The sequence below is a fragment of the Cyrtonyx montezumae genome, unplaced genomic scaffold, assembly GCF_038088225.1.
Source record: "Cyrtonyx montezumae isolate F1298 unplaced genomic scaffold, pur_monq_1.0 scaffold_11, whole genome shotgun sequence".
Lineage (NCBI taxonomy): Eukaryota > Metazoa > Chordata > Aves > Galliformes > Odontophoridae > Cyrtonyx > Cyrtonyx montezumae.
In genome coordinates, this window is record NW_027071837.1 from 14,566,073 (window position 1) to 14,584,239 (window position 18,167).

Genomic DNA, 18,167 nt, shown 5'->3' on the forward strand with positions numbered 1-18,167 from the left:
AAGAACTGAACGCAGTAGAGAGGTTAGAGGCTAATCTTTCATCAACTGAAGTTAATGGCAAGGCACCCATTAACTTTAATAGACTAGATTAACCTCAGAAGTGCTTAAATAACAATAACAGGATAAGAGAGGAAAATATGATGAAAATATAAGGTACTAGAAGGGTGTTAGAGTGTTGCATGTTGTTATGAAGAAGTGAAGGAGTATAAAATATTTTCAAATAGCATTCCTGGTTATCAAACAGAAGAGAGGAGAATGGAATTAAAAACAGGGGAAAGATGGGGAGGGGTGGGTGGGTGTGTGTGCTTCAGGATGAAACAAGGCAGGGGTACAGCTCAACAGTGCACCAGCCACCACTGAGATGTTACGTTTTAAGTTATGCACACAAACACACACACAAAAAAGACCAAAAAAAAATACAGATTTGCATCTCAGCTTTCCTTCCAAATTGCTGTATAGTTTTAACTAGGAAAATAACCTCTCCTGTCTTGGATCCCTAACAATATTTATCTGTTTCAGACATTAAATATTAATGTTGTTCGGTGGTTTGAAAAGCGTGGAGTGCTGGAAGAATACTTGTTTATTGTTGATCATATTCCCAAACCTAGAAGAAAGTTGGACTCTTTTCAATACTTTTCCTACAGAAAAGAGAGCATTCTCCAATAATGTGAAGTGGAAATAAACAGCATGATTTTATTCAATTAACTGTTCCTTTCTATTAGTGCTTTTAATACATGTGAGTTAATGAAAAGTAAAAACACAGGAAATTATTTTGCTATTTTATGTCCCAAATAAAATTCTTTGTCCCTTGGTGAAGCTCTCACTAAACATTTTGGTTATCTACATTTATTTATATGCATCCACTTGTTAATATTTCTTGAATATTTTCCCCCTGCATCCCTTTTCTGCTTCAGTCCCATCTGTACTGAGAGTTTGAACTCAAAACCAAAGAGACTTTTGTCCTGTTCCTTTCTTCTGCTTTCCAAATTCATTTATTGCTGTATTTATGGACAGGTTTTCTTTATCCACTCTGAGTATACACTCCATTTAAACTCCTTTGAATGTCTGTGCTTTCAAAAATATGCCTTTTTGTAAATGAATTTTGAAAAAAAAAAAAAAAAAGACTTTTAATTTGCTCAAAAACTGTGTAAGCAGCTTGTCACAAATGCCACAGCAAAGTTGTTGGTTTTTTTTGTCTGTTTCTAAATGTTCTTCTCCAACAAATATGTGCAATAATACAACTGGAAAAATGGTGTCTTAATTTTGATAGACTGTCTGCAAGAGGAAAACAAGAAACAGGTACCTTGAAAACAGCTAATAACCAAAACAAACTTGCAGCATGGGTCAGGAGTTCTCAGATGATTCATTTTTATTTCATTAAAGAGTAGGAAACTGTCAAGGCAAATTCAAAGATATTCTGAAAATGGAAGGTCTGACTCCACTTTGATTTACATTTTACAAAGCAGAGGCTTGAGAAATTTGGCAGGAGGAGGGAAAACTTTGTGTTGCAAATGTTCTATCCTTTCTGTGAAAATCCATCTGTAGTCAGTGAAATACTAAAGCTTTGAAAAGTTTCTGCACATGCTCAGAAGAGAGTTGCTACCTCTGACAAGGAAATGCAGGGTTAGCTTCTCCTCGCACTGGCACGAGCAGCTCCTGCTACCAGCACTGCCCAACTCATTTCCATCCAGCTGCAGCCACGTTTCCTCCTTTGCTCCTGACTGCAACGTGCTGTTGAGCTGGTCATGTTTTCTGAAGAGCTCCTAAAACACTGGGAGAAAAATGGTCTGCCTTTTTCACGTTTTTCATCCTTTTGGTTTGGTGATTCTTTTAAGGCATCTGAGGTAGTGACGCACCGGAGGATGCACTTGCAGTGCAGAGGTCAACGTGGTTCCTTGTATGCCTCTTAGCACACACGCTTCAATAGGCTGTATTGATGGGGTGGGGGTTAAAGTCCTTTTCTCTGGGAAAAGGAAGAAATTGCAATCATAAAACCATAGAGTGATTTGGGTTAGAAGGGGCCTCAAAGATTGTTTAATTCCAACTCGCTGCTGCAGACAGAATTGCTGATCACTAAGTCAGGCACCAGATCAGGATGCCCTGAGCCCCTTCCAGCCTGTCCTTGAATCCTCCAGGTTTCATACAGAGCATGCACAGCTTCTCTTTATAAGGAGTAAAATGCACCCTTACTCAAAACATTATGTACTTTTTCCTGAAAGAAAACTTAACACGTTAAAATTTGATTCATGTTGCTTTCTTTATTTTTGTTATGCTGCCATGCTAATGACAAAACTCATGGGCTCGGTAGGCTACAGCTTAATTCAGGTCCTGTCATTGGTTTTCTGTGGAGACTCAGACCAAATTGGTTATCCTTTTTGTATTTGCATTTGCTACCTGTAAAATAGAGCTAATTCTTTGTTACTTTGAGAACAACTAAGAGATAAAATACTTCAAATATACTTTTATATTAAAAAAACAAACAAAAAAACAAAAACAAAACAAAAACAAAAAAACAGAAATAAGCAAGGCTTTCATAGTCATATGAAAGGCATTCTATAATAAAACTGACATCAGTTCTTACAAACAATTTGTTCAAGTGCATATTGCAGTTCTAAGAGAACATGGCAAGGAACAATGCTGTAATTGCATTGCTGGGCCAAGACTGCTACTCAGACTTCTCAAGAAGTTTCTGTAGACTTTCAAGTACAAAGCTGCAGGTGAGTTATTGATGTTGTTATGAATAGTCCAACTGAAGAGGCAGTTTCCAGTTTTTTGTGAAAATAAAGCCCCAAATGCATATATCAAAAGCATGAGATATTCCACAGACCTCCCCTTTGATTTCTTTTCCATCCAATTTGAAGGAAAATTTGTGAGGAATATGTCTTTTCTTAAAACATGGCCTATATTTTAATACTACTAAAACGTGAGCAGCTTCTGGTACCACGCTAATCAAAATCCATTTGGGTCATCTAGGCAGCTCCTTAATTATTGAAACATACCTGACAGATTTCTCTAAATCCACATTTAGTGGATACAAACATAGCAGCTAACCAGTAGCTATCTAGCACTTAAGACAGCCAGAAGCATTACCAAGTGATTCAGATTGAGCTATGCAGTCCAGCAGAGACTTGAAAAGCCTTTGGAGGTTCCAGTGTGCTGCCATCAAGAGAGCTGGAGTGCTGCAGCAGAGCACATATTTCATTCCCAAACTGTTAGTTTGTGATTTTATGTCAGGTTTGTGCCTCTTTTTCTCTATCATTAAAAGAAGAAAAAAACATAGCTAACCCCATGTTCACTTTTACTGATCGTTCATTGTATGTAATGCAGCAGAAATATATTATTTCCTATGCTTGTATGATACTCGGTCTTACAAGGCTGTTTTAAGCTTGCTTAGCTCTTCTATTGCACCTGTCAAGTAAAGAGGGGGGAGCAGTAACTTGATGGGGGGACCTTGCACTGTGCTTATGTCTCCTTACATCAGACAGGAGCATATATCAGTTCACTTTCCTATATAGAAGTCAGCCTTCCTGTTACCTGTCCGCATCGAAATTATTACCTAGCAACGTGGGAGTACTGTGTCACTGGCATTCCCTGCACTGCAGTGGGCCCACTCATGTGGGATGGATTCTCCCACCTACTTGAGCTTACTCAAATCCAGTAGCTAAAACTGAAATCCTTTTCAGTGGCTTGCTCTCATGTACTGCTTGCCAGCACCCAAAATACTACACTTATTCTTCCAGCCTAAATTCATGCTGCTGACAGCTGATGGGTATTTTTTACAAATAGCTTTTAACTGAATATGCTGCATTTCTGATTTTTAGAGTGTTCATCAATTTTTACTAACAGTTGAAACGAGAATCCCAGTGACCGTTAATATTTCTACTACAGATAAATTTGCTAGTAATTTCATTTTGGGCATCTGTTCAAGACAGGACGAGGGTATTGCAGTATGCTTTTCACTTCTTTATATGTTGTAATGATTACACATACAGAGAACATAATTATTTTAGTTCTTAGTTAGTGTTACTGCTATCCTTGCAGCCTTGAACGTTAGAAAAAAGCAACATAAGAAGAATAAAGGGCACATTATCTCAGGTGTCTGAGACATCAGCTCAGCAATGTTCTGCCTTTTAAGAGATTTCTGCTTAGCTTGTGCTACTAGGTCAAGTCTCTCTACTGTCTTATGCTATTGTTCACTGAAGAAACAAAGGGAAGTGTAGGCAGATGTGACACGCAGCCAGTTCACATTCCTTGGGTTTTTAAACAGTGTTGGAGTGGCTCCGGTGGTATCTCCATTGGCCAACAATAAGTCAGAAACAACACGAATCCCCCAAGGCCACTTGTGCATTCAGCCTGTGTGTGACAGTGGGGATGAAGATGGGTTGTGCAGAGGGTGGTGGGTTAGTGCCTCGTGCTTGCATGCCTGCATCTGGAGCTGGAAACTGGCATTCAGCTGCACTAGTGTTGTGTTCAACTCAAATCAAGTGGTTCGAAGTCTGTAGCGTGACACTTGTTGGCGTTTTGTGGACAGGACGATGCATGTGTGCTAAACTCTGTTGATGTATGGTTTATTAATCTAAAAGGGTTCCATATACTCTTTTTTTTATTTTATTATTTATTTCCAGTGTAATTATTTTGTTGTCTTGTCAAGTAGAGGAAATTGTTTGAAATGAGAAATACTGCATCTTAGTATTTTATACCTACCAAAACAACTGATGTCCATTATTGCCTGCGTATCTGATGTACTTTCATTGAAAAAAAGTTACTACATAAAATAAGTAAATTCCAAGATCTCAAATGTTATTTTTTATTTGGGGCAGTGTTCTGTGGAAGAGATGCAGTCATCTTCCTTAAAAACAAAAAGAAAGAAAGAGAAAGAAAGAAAGAGAGAAAGAGAGAAAAAGAGAAAGAGAGAAAGAAAGAGGGAAAGAGGGAAAGAAAATCCACAGCAGTTGTACTAAAATGATTGAAAATCATGAACAAAGTCAGCTGAGGTGCATTAACATTCCTCTATATTTGTTGCTGCTGAAGAAGACCCATCCCATCCATGCTTACCAGGACAACTTTGCTGCCTACACCTAGCAATAGAGGGAGCAGGAGATGATCCTGATGGCCCGTGAGTGAAACTTTGGGAAGCTTCATATCTATGTGCTTTACACTAAAAACTGTATATATATACACACACATATATACATGTATAAATCTTGATAAAGTGTCATGTGTGTGTTTTCCTGTGCTAACAGCTGGACTTCAGTTTGAAGCTTGGGATCTCTATGTTGAATTATTCCTGTTATATTGAGAAAAAATCCCTTTGTTATGAATGTTGGAGCAAATTAGAGATAGTAAAGGTATTATCTTTGAAGTGTTAGTCTAAGGGGTAAGATTAGCTTTTATTTTAGTGAATTTTAGTGTCTTATTGAATGCCTAGATATACTGTGATACATGGACATGGAAAACCCCCACTAAAAGGAACAAACCTGAGAACCAGGAGCAGGGGTATGTCGTATATTTGAATTCTGAAATTGCATGAATGACTTCTTAGAAGCAATACTACAGGAAAATGTTTCCTTTAAATTATTTCCTTACCAGGTTTCAAAAAATAGAGTTTTACCCCATCAAAGGGTAAACTCTGTTTTAGAGCAATAAATGTGAACATTATATGCAAATGAATGAAAAATCTCTTTCTGATTGAATGTATCACTCACTTTTCCTCGGGCCCTTTCTTCCTTTGTGATTACTAATGTCAGCTGTTCAAACTTGTACTTGGAATAAGTAGGGGAATGATTTTATGTGTTTCGTGTTCATGCAAATTATGGAAGAGCCAGGAGATCGCAGTCCTGGAGCTGTGAGCCAGGCTCTTCTACAATAAAAGCTACACGTGATTTCAGGGGTGATTTTTTTTTTATTAGACTCTTTTAACTTTATTTTGTGATAAAGATTCCTTATGACATGAAGTAGCCTAGCTGTTTTTAGTAATATGTACTCAGTATGTTCTTTATTGCAATATGATAGAGAGGGGGGAGAAAAAGTCTTAATTACTTTATGTCATTCTGTTCCAGAAATTGCCATCTTCATTGAGTAACTTAGCAGTACTGTGGAATGGTATGAGTGTGTTCTTTTACAAACTTGCTTTTTCCATTTGCAATTTGGCTTGCTATATTTTATGCTAAATAGGAAATTCTTCAAAGGGAATGGACCATAAAGGACTATAATATCATACAATAGGATCTGAAATGTGTTTTTTCTCCAGTATTTTCTTAGTATACACATAAATGACAAATAATTAAAAGTGCTGAGATTTTAAGATATGGGTATTGCATTCTTTAGAGAGAATGGTTATTTTACCATGTGACTTCACTTCTGAAGATTCCTTTAAGAAGCTATATTATTCAGTGGTGCTTAGGACAAATATCTGCTTCATTGCTAAGTACATTTGGTAATGAACACACGCATTTTTCTTTCCAAATTTCACCATTTTATAGCCTTACATGTGACCTTGTGTTTTCTATAAATGTATTTGCCCAAAATATAGAATAAATAATTTTTCACTGAATTGGCTAAATAAATTAGATAAACTCTACTTTTCCTTTTTCCTGTGTATCTGTCATGTATCCAGTTTAGGTAATTTTCTAATAACAGTCCTTCATTCATCCCTCTCACCATAAACTTGTTAGTACTGGTTGTATTACTAGTTTGGAAAAGAATAATAAATGGGGGGAAAAAAGAAGAGAAAATAAAAGAAAATAAAAAAGAATGTTTAAAAAACATTTAACTGCCTTTGACAATGGCACTTCTATATCTGTGTAACAGTAAAACAGACTTATTGCTTTGTCTTTAGTTCTCTGACCAGCTAGTATTGCTGGAGGGTAGTTGGGAAAAAGTAGAGAAAATGAATAGAAATGGTAAGAAGGGAGAATTCCAAATTCTACTATGGCAGCATTTTTTGCAATCATGGAGAATTTCAAACTTACCGATGGTACATCATGACTGAAAAAAGATGAAATAAATTCTGTAAGGAGATTATTTTTGCAGATGATTGTACAGTTTCTATTACTAGATTCAAAAGTCAGATATAAGTTGATGTACCTAGTTTAACACTGATTATACAAAGCGCACCTCATACTGAATTCCAAACTCGTAAGTAACGAGTTTATTGAGTAGCATTTTACATTAAAATGTCAGAGTATTTTTCAGTTGTGAGTGGTAGCTGATTTACACTTCTCTGGTAATTCAGTTCTTCTCTCGCTGTGTGATTTATTTATTTATTTATTTATTTTAAGGCAAAGGTAGTCCTCTAAGATCATGTGAAGTATTTCCAAAAGAAATACAGAAATAGTGAGGAATGAGTTACAGAGGGTATTAATCATATTTAGAATAGTGCGTACATGAGTACAATCTGGTCATCCTTGTTCAAGAAAAATGAATCCTAATGAGAGCAAAATAGGAAGAAATGCAATTAGTGATTAGCAAAACAGTGAATCTATCACATGAGAAGTTAAAGTGTATTATATAATAGGACATACTTGTTTAGGCTCGTTTAGTGAAAGCAGAAGCATACAATCCATCCTTATAAATAAAACCATGGGTTGAACACAAGGAAAGAGACACTCAAATGAGAACTTAAATACGAGCAGGAATGTAAAATAAGTGTAAGAAGGCATTCAGCATTTTGGATGCTATGAGTACCCTGTCTTTCCAAGGGATCCTGGAAAGAATGACTACAGGTGTCAACCATCCTATGCCTCATTTGCAGGAAGAGCACAAGTCAAGGCTCCATCAGTCTTAGTAGAATATGTGTGAGCCAAAAACTGTGTCACGCTGAATAGGTTAAAAAGCATTGAAATAATGTCAGTTGTGTTAATTAGCGTTCTCTTTATGGCATTCTCTCAACTGGTTGGGACAGTATAGAATTATGTAGTATAGAAACAGACTTTATACCACAGTCTGCTGTGTGAACTATGAAATATAATCTTGCTGAATATGGGATGGAATTTTAAGTAATCAGAATGAAATGGCATGGAAAGAGAGTGCATTTTGAGGGATTGTTGAAGAGCAGCATTTTTTTGCTTTCTTTGTTGGGATAGATCTCTTTAGTATTTTAATTATTGATTTGATCTAAGTTAAACATGTAAGCCAATAAATATTTCAGGTTCTACAAAACTAAAAATATTGTTTAATCGGAAAATTGTTTTAGTTGCTTTACAGTATAATCTCAATAAATTAAATGAATGGACAGGGAGGTGGAAAATTAAATGCAATAGAGCTAAGTGTGTAGTGATGCTCTTGGGCTGGAAAAAAAAATAGAAGTGAAGTTGGACTAGATATTGAGTTAGGTGATAGTTAGGGAGAAATGTTTCATATACATTGAGTGGCAGATGTAGTGTTAAAAGATTGTTTAGCAGCAATAAAGGCTGAAGTGTCCAAATGGATGTTTAATATGAAATAAAACTTATTTTATAGACCTTTGTATAACTATTAGGGCAGATTTCCACAGATTCAGATTTGCTCATCTAAAGAATACAGAAAGATCAGGAGATAAATTAGATGCATATTCAGAGGTGTAGTTGAAAAACCTGCTAATATTTGGTCTAGACCAGTGAAAGTAAAGTAACATGGTGAGATTGAGAGCTCCCATATGGACTGTGGAATTCAGAGGAAAAGCTTTATTTGAGGACAGACTTTTTTGAGAGAGGACTGGAGAGATTTTTGTCCACTTACATTTTTTAGTCATATTGTATTATCGGATATGACAAAACGTCAAACTTCCCAAAGTCCTCAAATGTGAATCTCAAGGAAAAGACATTGCTGCTACGTTCTGTTCAATTTAATATATAGATACATTTAATTTAATGCATTAGGTACTTCTTTGCAATACCTTGTATATCTGAAGTTGGTGGTAGATGTCTGTATTGGCAGGCTCAGGTTGCACTGATAATAAGCACTGTATTTACATGTAACTACTGAACCTTTCTGTGAGCTGGGAGGAATTTTCACTGCAGTGTTTTTGCAGTGGTGGGAGATGTAGAGATCAGACCTGTTTGAAGGCATCTCATGCAGCAAAGAAAGCATCTACTATACTTCTGAATTCAAGTAAGGTTTTCTCTTTATATCTATCTAAATCACTGAGAATAACTCTTTCAAAATAGATGTACCTGTGAACCCAAGAGAACAAGTGTCATGATCCCAGTCATATTGCATGGGAAAGAAATAAGAAAAAGAAGATTAAAGTACTTTTTGCAGTAATAGGCAATTTCAATTAAGGGATTTATTTCCTTCTAAACCTTGTTTAGAAACTTGTATCCTTTGTATATTAGATATTAGTCAGTTCTATTCAGAAGGAATGTATGATAAGATCTTGAGGATAGGATTTTCAGAATAATAGGAGTCACATATGTAGGTGAAGATAGGGAATGTGGCTGCACTCTGAAAATCAAATGATAAATAATTTCTCCCTTTATGTACATGAGGTATGAAGGTGTTTTGAGCTGAGCTATTGGCAGTGTCAGTGGGATAGGTGTTTTCTGTCATATTTAAGCTTTCTTTAGTATGATCCGTGATCAGCCAAAACACCTATGTGTTGCTACTGTATGCATATAATTTACTATTAATGATTTTATTAGGGATTAGAGATCATAACAAAGTGGTGATGAACAAACTGTGCTGCCTTATATATATCACAGCACTGTTAAATGTCTCCTTTTTTCAATATGTGAGCAAGTGCTATTTGAATATGTACTTCTTCTATTTAGACTTCTTTCTACAACATTTATAGAATTACTTCTTATGTTAAAAAAATAAGACATAATTAGTGTATTCAGTGGTTAGGAAAAATAGCAAGTGTGAGAACTCACCATTCAGCTTTGACTCTTCAACAGTACTGTGCTGCAGAAAAACAAGCAAATAGCAGCATGACATGGCTTTATTGCACTACTGTTCAGCAATTTTTATATACTGTTTCTTTTTATAATTTGAGACATGATCATGATTTTTGTTATAATTTTTTTTCCTAAGTATTCTTACTGATGGATGGTGCATTTATTTAAGCATCAGTGAACAAATAAAGTTATCCACGGGTGACTAACAACCTTGAATAAATACCATTCCACTCTGCAGCTATCCATAGTACCTTAGCAATGCAATTACATGCCGGGACCTATTATCCCAATTAATGGACTGTTTTATATTCACTGTGCGTTATACTTGAAACTCTTTAGAGGCCTGGCCTTCACTTAGCCAGAGGCAAAAAAGAGATGTATAACAAATCACCAAGAAAAGGCTTTCATTTACTTTCTGAGATATGTAGCGTGTAATTATACTTTAAGCATAACTAGAAAGGCCTCAGAAATGCTCTTTGATTTAAGTTATAGTAAAGCTATGTATTAAAACCGTGATTAAATATAGACATCTTGTTTTCCAAGATTGTTGTCTGTAACTGCAAAAGTTGGTGTTCTGCTGTCATCTTCCTACATGATTTTTTTTGTAAATATTTTGCCACAGGTTAAATCTGATGGTTATTTATGGGATTCATACATTGTTCTTGTTTCCGAGCATATGAAATAAGAGCAGCAGTTCATGGCTGTGTTTGTGAACAAATAAAATAGTCTACTAACGAGCACGCAACCAGTGTTGTGTTGCCACTTAGTACAATGCCAGCCCTGGGCAATGCTTCTCCAGTTGGGCTCCAGCTCCCTGCACTCCCTCTTGTGGTTACCAAAGCTGCACTGCCAAAGCTATGAAATAAAGCGCAGCTGTATTTCTTTGCCTTTATTGTAAGCAGCATTGATTGCTTCTCATTGTATATTACAGCAAAGGGGCAGTCTATTACATAAATTTATCGCATTTTCTTCATGATAATTACTGGAAGTTATTGAACAAGGCAGGGAGTTATGACCTGTAAGTTCCTGCTAGAGCTGAGGAAGCAAATCCACAAATATTTAGTGGATCAAAACAGCTGTAAACAACACATCCTGTTTACAGTGCAGTAGGAATTTACAACTTACAGTGCATCTGAGGAGTTTTTAGGAATCCTGCTCCACTACTACAAATTCAGGCTTGAAATATGAACTGCAGTAAAAAGCCATCTGACATTGAACTGTGTAGATACCTTTTGTCAAGCGATTTGACAGCAGTTAAAATGACCACCAGAGTCCCCATTTCCCTTATTCAAAAATGACATGACTGTTTCATGACAGCTGGTTAGGGATCCCCATGCAATCTGCGTGCATATATTAATGACCAATTGCTCTCTTTACAGTTCTGGAAGGAATCTGTCAATGGAAAAAAATAATCAATAGTTTAAGTGTCTCAGTAGGTCTGTGGATTCCCTTAAAATACAGTCACAGAGTCATCTTGCTGTAATTTCTATTCACTACTAGTTTTTCCACTCCAAGAGGGAAGGGACTCATCTTTGAAATTGTTTCAGATGTTGACTGCTCCTCTCTCCTTTTCTTTTTATCTCGAGTGCTAAGACATTCGGGAAGCGTGGAGCTTGGGATAATGAAGATATTTGGATTTATTCCCAAATTAAAGCAACATTCAGGTTCATTCCTTGACGAAAGACACTGTGCATGGAATCATTATCTCAAGCCAACACGCTAATTATATAATCATTCCACAAACATAAAGCAACAGTCCATAAATGTAGGTAGATATTTTTACCACCTTTGAGTTCCAATATTTTTAGTTTCTATTACTTGTATTATTTCCAAGGCATAAGAGAGGTTTTCTTTATGCACAGCCCCACTATGGTGAGTGTCAGTGCATTAACAAAGTAGCTCAGCCGTCCCACCACAGAAATGCTTCAGGTACAGTCCAGTTATAAATTTATTTGAAGATGTAGGGCAAAAGCAAAAGAGCTGTGATTAAAAACCATTAAGTCTGTAACTTTATCCCTAAATATAGGAACAAATTTGCATAAAGGAAAAGAAAAAGCTGGGAAGTGTATTAAGTCCAATTAGATGTTGACGACTTTGATAAATGTTGCAATCTAAAACAATATATAAGCAATCTTCGCCTAATTTTTCATTTATTGACACCTTTGTACTATTTTGAAGATCCATATTCCACTGAACTCTCTTTTTGCTACAGTATTTCTCATCTGAGTAACTGATTTCTTTGATTATCTTCATGTTCACCATCAAAACAGAGAACAGTGTGCCTAGATCTGTGTCAAATATGAAGACAGGGAGGGAAAAGATAAAACTCGGTAATGAAAATTTCTGGCTACAGGTCACTGTTTCTTACTTGGATTTCAAATACCACATTGGAGTTGTGTTCAGAAATCTTTTCTCTTTTTTATTTTCTGTTCCTCTCAGCCTTTTTACTGTTTGAAGGACAGAAGCTGAAGATGGCCTTTATTGCATCTTCTAAGTACTCAGATTTTCTTCTGCTCCCTAGGTGGAAGTGCAGGCAATTTAAGCCCTTTCATTCCTAGGATTTCTTTGGAAGGAAAACGTTTTACAAAAGTGAGAAATTATTTGTTCCCATTTCATTGTAAAACTGAAACAAAGGTTTAAGAAGTAATCTATGGCAGCGGTGATAGAATTGGACTAGAGCATCAGTCTCTCAGCTTTAGCCAGAGAAGAAAGGAAGAGGAAGGAGTAATGTGCCAGCCCTGCTGCCACCGTGTTTAAGGAGTCCCCATTTCCATGAGAAATGGATGGAGTGATGCATTCAGTGCCTCATTCCACCATTGCCATACAGGCAAGTGCCCTTGGTGCGTACTCTGAGGTATGACTGGAAATATTCAGGATCATAAATGTCATAACTTTTTTCTGACTTGCAGTGATTCCTTGCTTTCCAAGCTTCTGAATTATGACAGTCTAGACAGGGAATATATTTCGGTTGTCTCTAGGTCTTAATTACAGAGCACTGCGTGAGATAAGAAAATTTACTATCGCTAATGGTGGTAATTGTCCAGTAAAAAGAATTCGGTATAAACAGTAGAAAGCGTCTGGGGAAAAATTCTTCCAGACATATGAATAAATATGGATTACTTTTTTCCTTTCATGCTATTGCTAATGATACTAATACAGAAGAGAGTCAGTCTCCTGTCTAGAATTTTACTGGAAATTGGCAGAGTGTCTTTCTGGTACTCTGCAATGTGGTGATGATGATGCACTTTTTCACTATCACATATTATCACATTGCATTATTTAATTCATGTTAAGTTGTTAAGTGGATGTTTCTCTGCTTGTACCTCAGAATAACAAAGTCTGGGGTTTTTTTTTTTGTTTTTGTTTTGCTTACAGTCATGCGGTATGCAAATGAAAAAGGCTTTCCTATAACAAAATGAACTTTGGTGCCATTTCATTATCACAATAAGACGTTTCCAAGAGTGTGGTATTGTGAGATAGTTCTTTTATTGGACCATTTGAGACTAGTGGGGCATGTTTTATCTCATTTTAACACACACCTTGTGGGTTTTGTGTTTAAGTAAATGATGGATGTTTCTAGTCCAGCAGCTTTTTTTGTGCACAGAGCAAACTGAGGAAGGTGAGTAATATGATCACGGGAATCTTCTAATGTAAAAAGAAATGTTTCTTAATTAGAAATAATCATATAATCTCGGTAGGAATGCACTCTGTATGAGCAAATCTCACCAGCTGCACTGTTCTTTTACAGAGCAGGTGCTGTACATGACACACTGTTTTTACTTGCTTCATTCTTTTTTATAGTAAATTCTTCTAACTACTTTTTCCAACCAATCTGATTATTATTATTTTTTTAAGTCTGTGCTTGCATGACTTCATTAATATTTGTGTTTGTGACATGGTGGTAATTAAGTATGCACTATGCTAAATGCAAATACACCAAAATAAATGAAGTTCCCTTTCCTGAGGGGTTGGAAGTTGAGGGAGAAGATAGACCTGTAAGTGTTTGGAAAAAAGAAATCGTAAGTGCTGTGCTGCTGGAAATGAGTTCTTCTTTATCCTATGCGTGGTTTTCACTTACTCTGATGTAATTCAGCACTAGAAATGCTCAAAGAGCTTTTTGTTTCTCCATTCACTTTCCACTTAACACCCCATTCTGATCCAAGCAAGCCTGGCATCTCGCTTTCTACTGTGCAGCTGGACCGTGCTTTGGTTTAAGCTTTTTGAAACCTTTCTTTAGCTACTGGGATGCTAACTTTTGCCTCTGGTGGCTGAGATATGCTTGGCTATGTGCACTGTATTCTGATTCTACTTCATGCTCATGACTGGTAGGAGCTATGCAGATAAAAAAAACTGTGCCAGTGCTTTGGCCCCTGGCATTCTAAACCCACCACCTTCTACTATGCAGACCTCATTTTTTTTTCAGTGACCATCTATTGTGTTTTGTCCAGCAGGGTGCTAGCTCATAGCATCTTCAAGTAATTAAAAAAATATAATTGAAATACAAAGGTTTCTAGTGCTTCCCAACTTTAAATTTTGAATGTTTCACTTGTCTGGTTTATGGAATGTAATCATTATCAGTGAAATGCAGAAACTACATATTCATAAAGAACAGCAGGGATGTACAATTGTATTCAGCATTGTGACTGAAGCCTTTCATTGCGACACAAGGTTTTCAGTGAAGGTTTTCTTCTGTCTTGACCATGGACCACTGGCACCTGGCCTTGTGGCTGCAGATGGGTCCCACCACTGCCCAGATTGCTGGGCTGAGGTCAGTGGAATGAAATTCAACAAGACCAAGTGCTGGGTCCTGCTCTTTGGTTACAACAACCCCAGGCAGTGCTACAGGTTTGGGGCAGAGTGGCTGGAAGACTGTGTAGAAGAAACGGACCTGGGGGTATTGGTCAATGCTCAGCTGAACATGAGCCAGCAGTGTGCCCAGGTGGCCAAGAAGAATCCTGGCTTGTGGCAGGTGCAATAGTGCTGATAGCAACAGTGCAGTCAGCTGAAGTAGAAGGTGACTGTCCCTCTGTACTCAGCTCTGGTGAGGCTGCACGTTGAGTACCATGTTCAGTTTTGCATCCCTCGCTACAAAAAACTCATTGAGACCCTGGAGCGTGTCCAGAAAAGGGCAACAAAGCTGTGAGGAGGCTGGAGCACAGGTCTCATGAGGATCAGCTGAGGGAGCTGGAATTCTTTAGTCTGGAGAAGAGAAGGCTTAGGGGAGTCCTATTGCCCTCAACAGATACCTAAAAAGAGTTTGCGGCAAGGTATGAGTTGGCCTGGTAACAGGATGAGAGAGAATTGCCTCAAGTTGCACCAAGGGAGGTTCAGGTTGGGCATTAGGAAAAAGTTCTCCAGAAGAGTGGAGATGCATTGAAACAGGCTGTGCAGGGAGGTGGTTGAGTCTATAAAGGTGTTCAAGAGACATGTAGATGTGGTAGCAAGGGACATGGTTTAGTGAGCAGTACTGGTTGGTGGTAGGTGGATGTTTGACTTAGGTGATTTTGACGCATTTTCCATCCTTAATGATTCTATGAACACTTGACACTTCTTCATTTTATTTTAGCATTCTTTATTATATTCCAGCACATGGCTAAGGTAAAAAAATGTGAACTATTGTAAAAGCAAAGTCAGACTATGAGTGGAGTCCTCTCCCATGAGTACTTCCTTTAAAAGTACTCTGAATTGTTGGAAGTATAACTAACTTTGAAAATTCCTTTAAAAATATTCCTTCAGTTTTGCCATCATGCAGCAGTAAGTTGTACTCAGCCTTCAAATAAGAAGGAAAATAATGAAAAGCATGATAAAATGATCACAGAAGTAATGAAAAATATCAACACTTCTTGTTCTGTTTTTCAGCACTTATATTTTAATTTTATTTGTTTGTTTCAGTGGTGGTTTTTTTGTTGTTGTTTTTTGTTGTTTTGTTTTTTTAGAAAGTACAGCCAGCATACTGGTCAAAATCTTTCTACCATCGCACTTCAGATAAAAATAACAACAGAAATAGAAGTAATTGCACATGAAAAACCATACTGTATAAGATGTGTTCACCAACTGATAAAGCATTGATAAAGATTGCTGTTCATTACCTGAATTTGTATGATTGACCACTCAGAGAAATTCCTGGTGGTATAGAAAGGCTTGCAACTGAAAAGGGAAAAGCCATCTAGTTCAGGGAGGTCTTGTAGATCTCATAAAATAACCACTGATTATAATTACACTGTAGTCTCTGAAATTCCCTTGGGAAGTAGATAGGTAATGAACACACACACAAAAAAGAATTTAAGTTGATACACTTTACTGCTATGAAGAATACAGTTTTGCAGTATTTGCAGTATTGCATACTGTAAGAAACTCTTCAAAGTTTTCTGTTTTTGTTTTGTTTTGTTTTTCTTTTTACTAACATCTTATATTCATCTCTCTAGTTACTTTTAGGCAGAAAAATATGCATTTTCAAAGTCACTTATAGTGACAAACAGAACTATTTTTGCATTTTCTCTGATGACGTGCTTAGAAATAAAAAGTGTTAGCAGAATGTTTAGACTTAATATAAAGAACATAAGAACAGATCTGAGCTTCTCTAGCATCAGACAGTAATCACTGCTGTGATTTTTAGTGGAAATTTTCTACTAGCAGCATTACGATTCTCTGTCACAAGAAAAATATTGTAGGTATAAAGACTGCACTTGATTTTTAAGGTCTTACAAATTTGGTGATTTGCCCTGCTGCTTATACAGAAGCAGAAGGGCAAATTTATCTCAGCTCTGGTGCAACAGAGAAGGAGCTTTTCCAGTTCTGACATGGAAAATTTGCAGTCATGCTGAAAATCAAACCAGGGAGTAATCTCAGTCAGCTGTGCTGACACATCAAAAGCACACGCCTGCATTATTTTCTCATTAATTAGAAAGTGGTAGCAGAGAATGAGAGTAGTGAACACTGACTCAATACCACTGTCTCTGGTGATTTGTTGGCATTTCAGGGCAGTACTATGCACACCTGGGAAAGGATAACAATTTTGTGTGCTTCCTGCAGAACTCAATCTATAGCAGAGAGCAGTGGGAACATTTAAGGTATTCATGTTGCTTTGAATGCTCTTCCTCTGCTAGGCTGCAGAATTTTCCAAATTTGTAAATAGATATCCATTTTCAAGAAGGAGAAAACTCACATCTAATCATTAACCTTATGAATTGTGTAAATTCTACAAAATTCGTGACAGTGTCCACGTTGGAATTATCTGTAGCATCTGTTATAAGAGTAATTGGAAGGCTAATCCAGGAGGGCATCAATGTTTGTATTTCAGATTTCAGTTGTGTCAGACCTTTTTCTGTCTCTGACAAGCAGGATCTTCTCCCCTTCAAAGAAATGGAACAAGTCTGGACATAGTTACCCATTACTTTTAAACATAGTGCTTGGTACTAACAGTGGGGAATACCACAAGTGCTGTCTCTTAAGGGTAAAAATAGAAAGTGTGAAGCCTGATCAAAGTCTCTGTTATTTCCTATCACATTTCAGCTTTGTTATGATGTTACAGATTACAAAAAAGTCCACAGTATTATCTGTGCTGATTTTACAAATTTGTATGGTTTATAGTTTTTATTGCTGCTATTTAACCAAAATATCTCATAAGGAAAATAATGCTAAGGGAGCTCTTGTCCATATGCTTCTAGCTGTATTCAAATCCTTGTATTTTATACTTCTGCCTCAGAAATACTCATATTTATTAGAATATTCTCTAACCTTCAGAGCATGGCTCTCCTTTGCCTGTTGACCTGTGAACACTAGATGATAAGGAAGATAAACAAGCAAACACTACAGGGCATATATGTTGATTTTTTTTTTAATATAGTTTTCTTTGGAGATTTAGGAAGGGATCTACACTTACATAAACATATTGTCAGACAGAAATATGCAATGGATCAGCTATTTTCTCCTGGTAAAACAGGCATAGTCCGGGTTCACTCCTGTAATAGGCTGAATGCTTATGCTGGATGCTGAGCACTTCCATTGGGACTCATCATATGAAACTCCCCCAAAACCTTGAAAGATTTCTTCTCTAATGTGAAATCCAAATGGAGTTCACTGCTTCCCTGGTGCAACTCTATACTGCAGTGCAGTTTTAACACTACAGACTGGAGGACAGAGAAAGAATGAGGCCATTTCATCAGACAGATTGTGAGATTTCCAAAATGGAACAATGAGTTCCAGAGACTGAACTGTTTTATTAACAATGCCTCTAACATTAAACATCTCTATTGATTTGCAGTCAGGTAGATCTTGATATTGTGAATCATT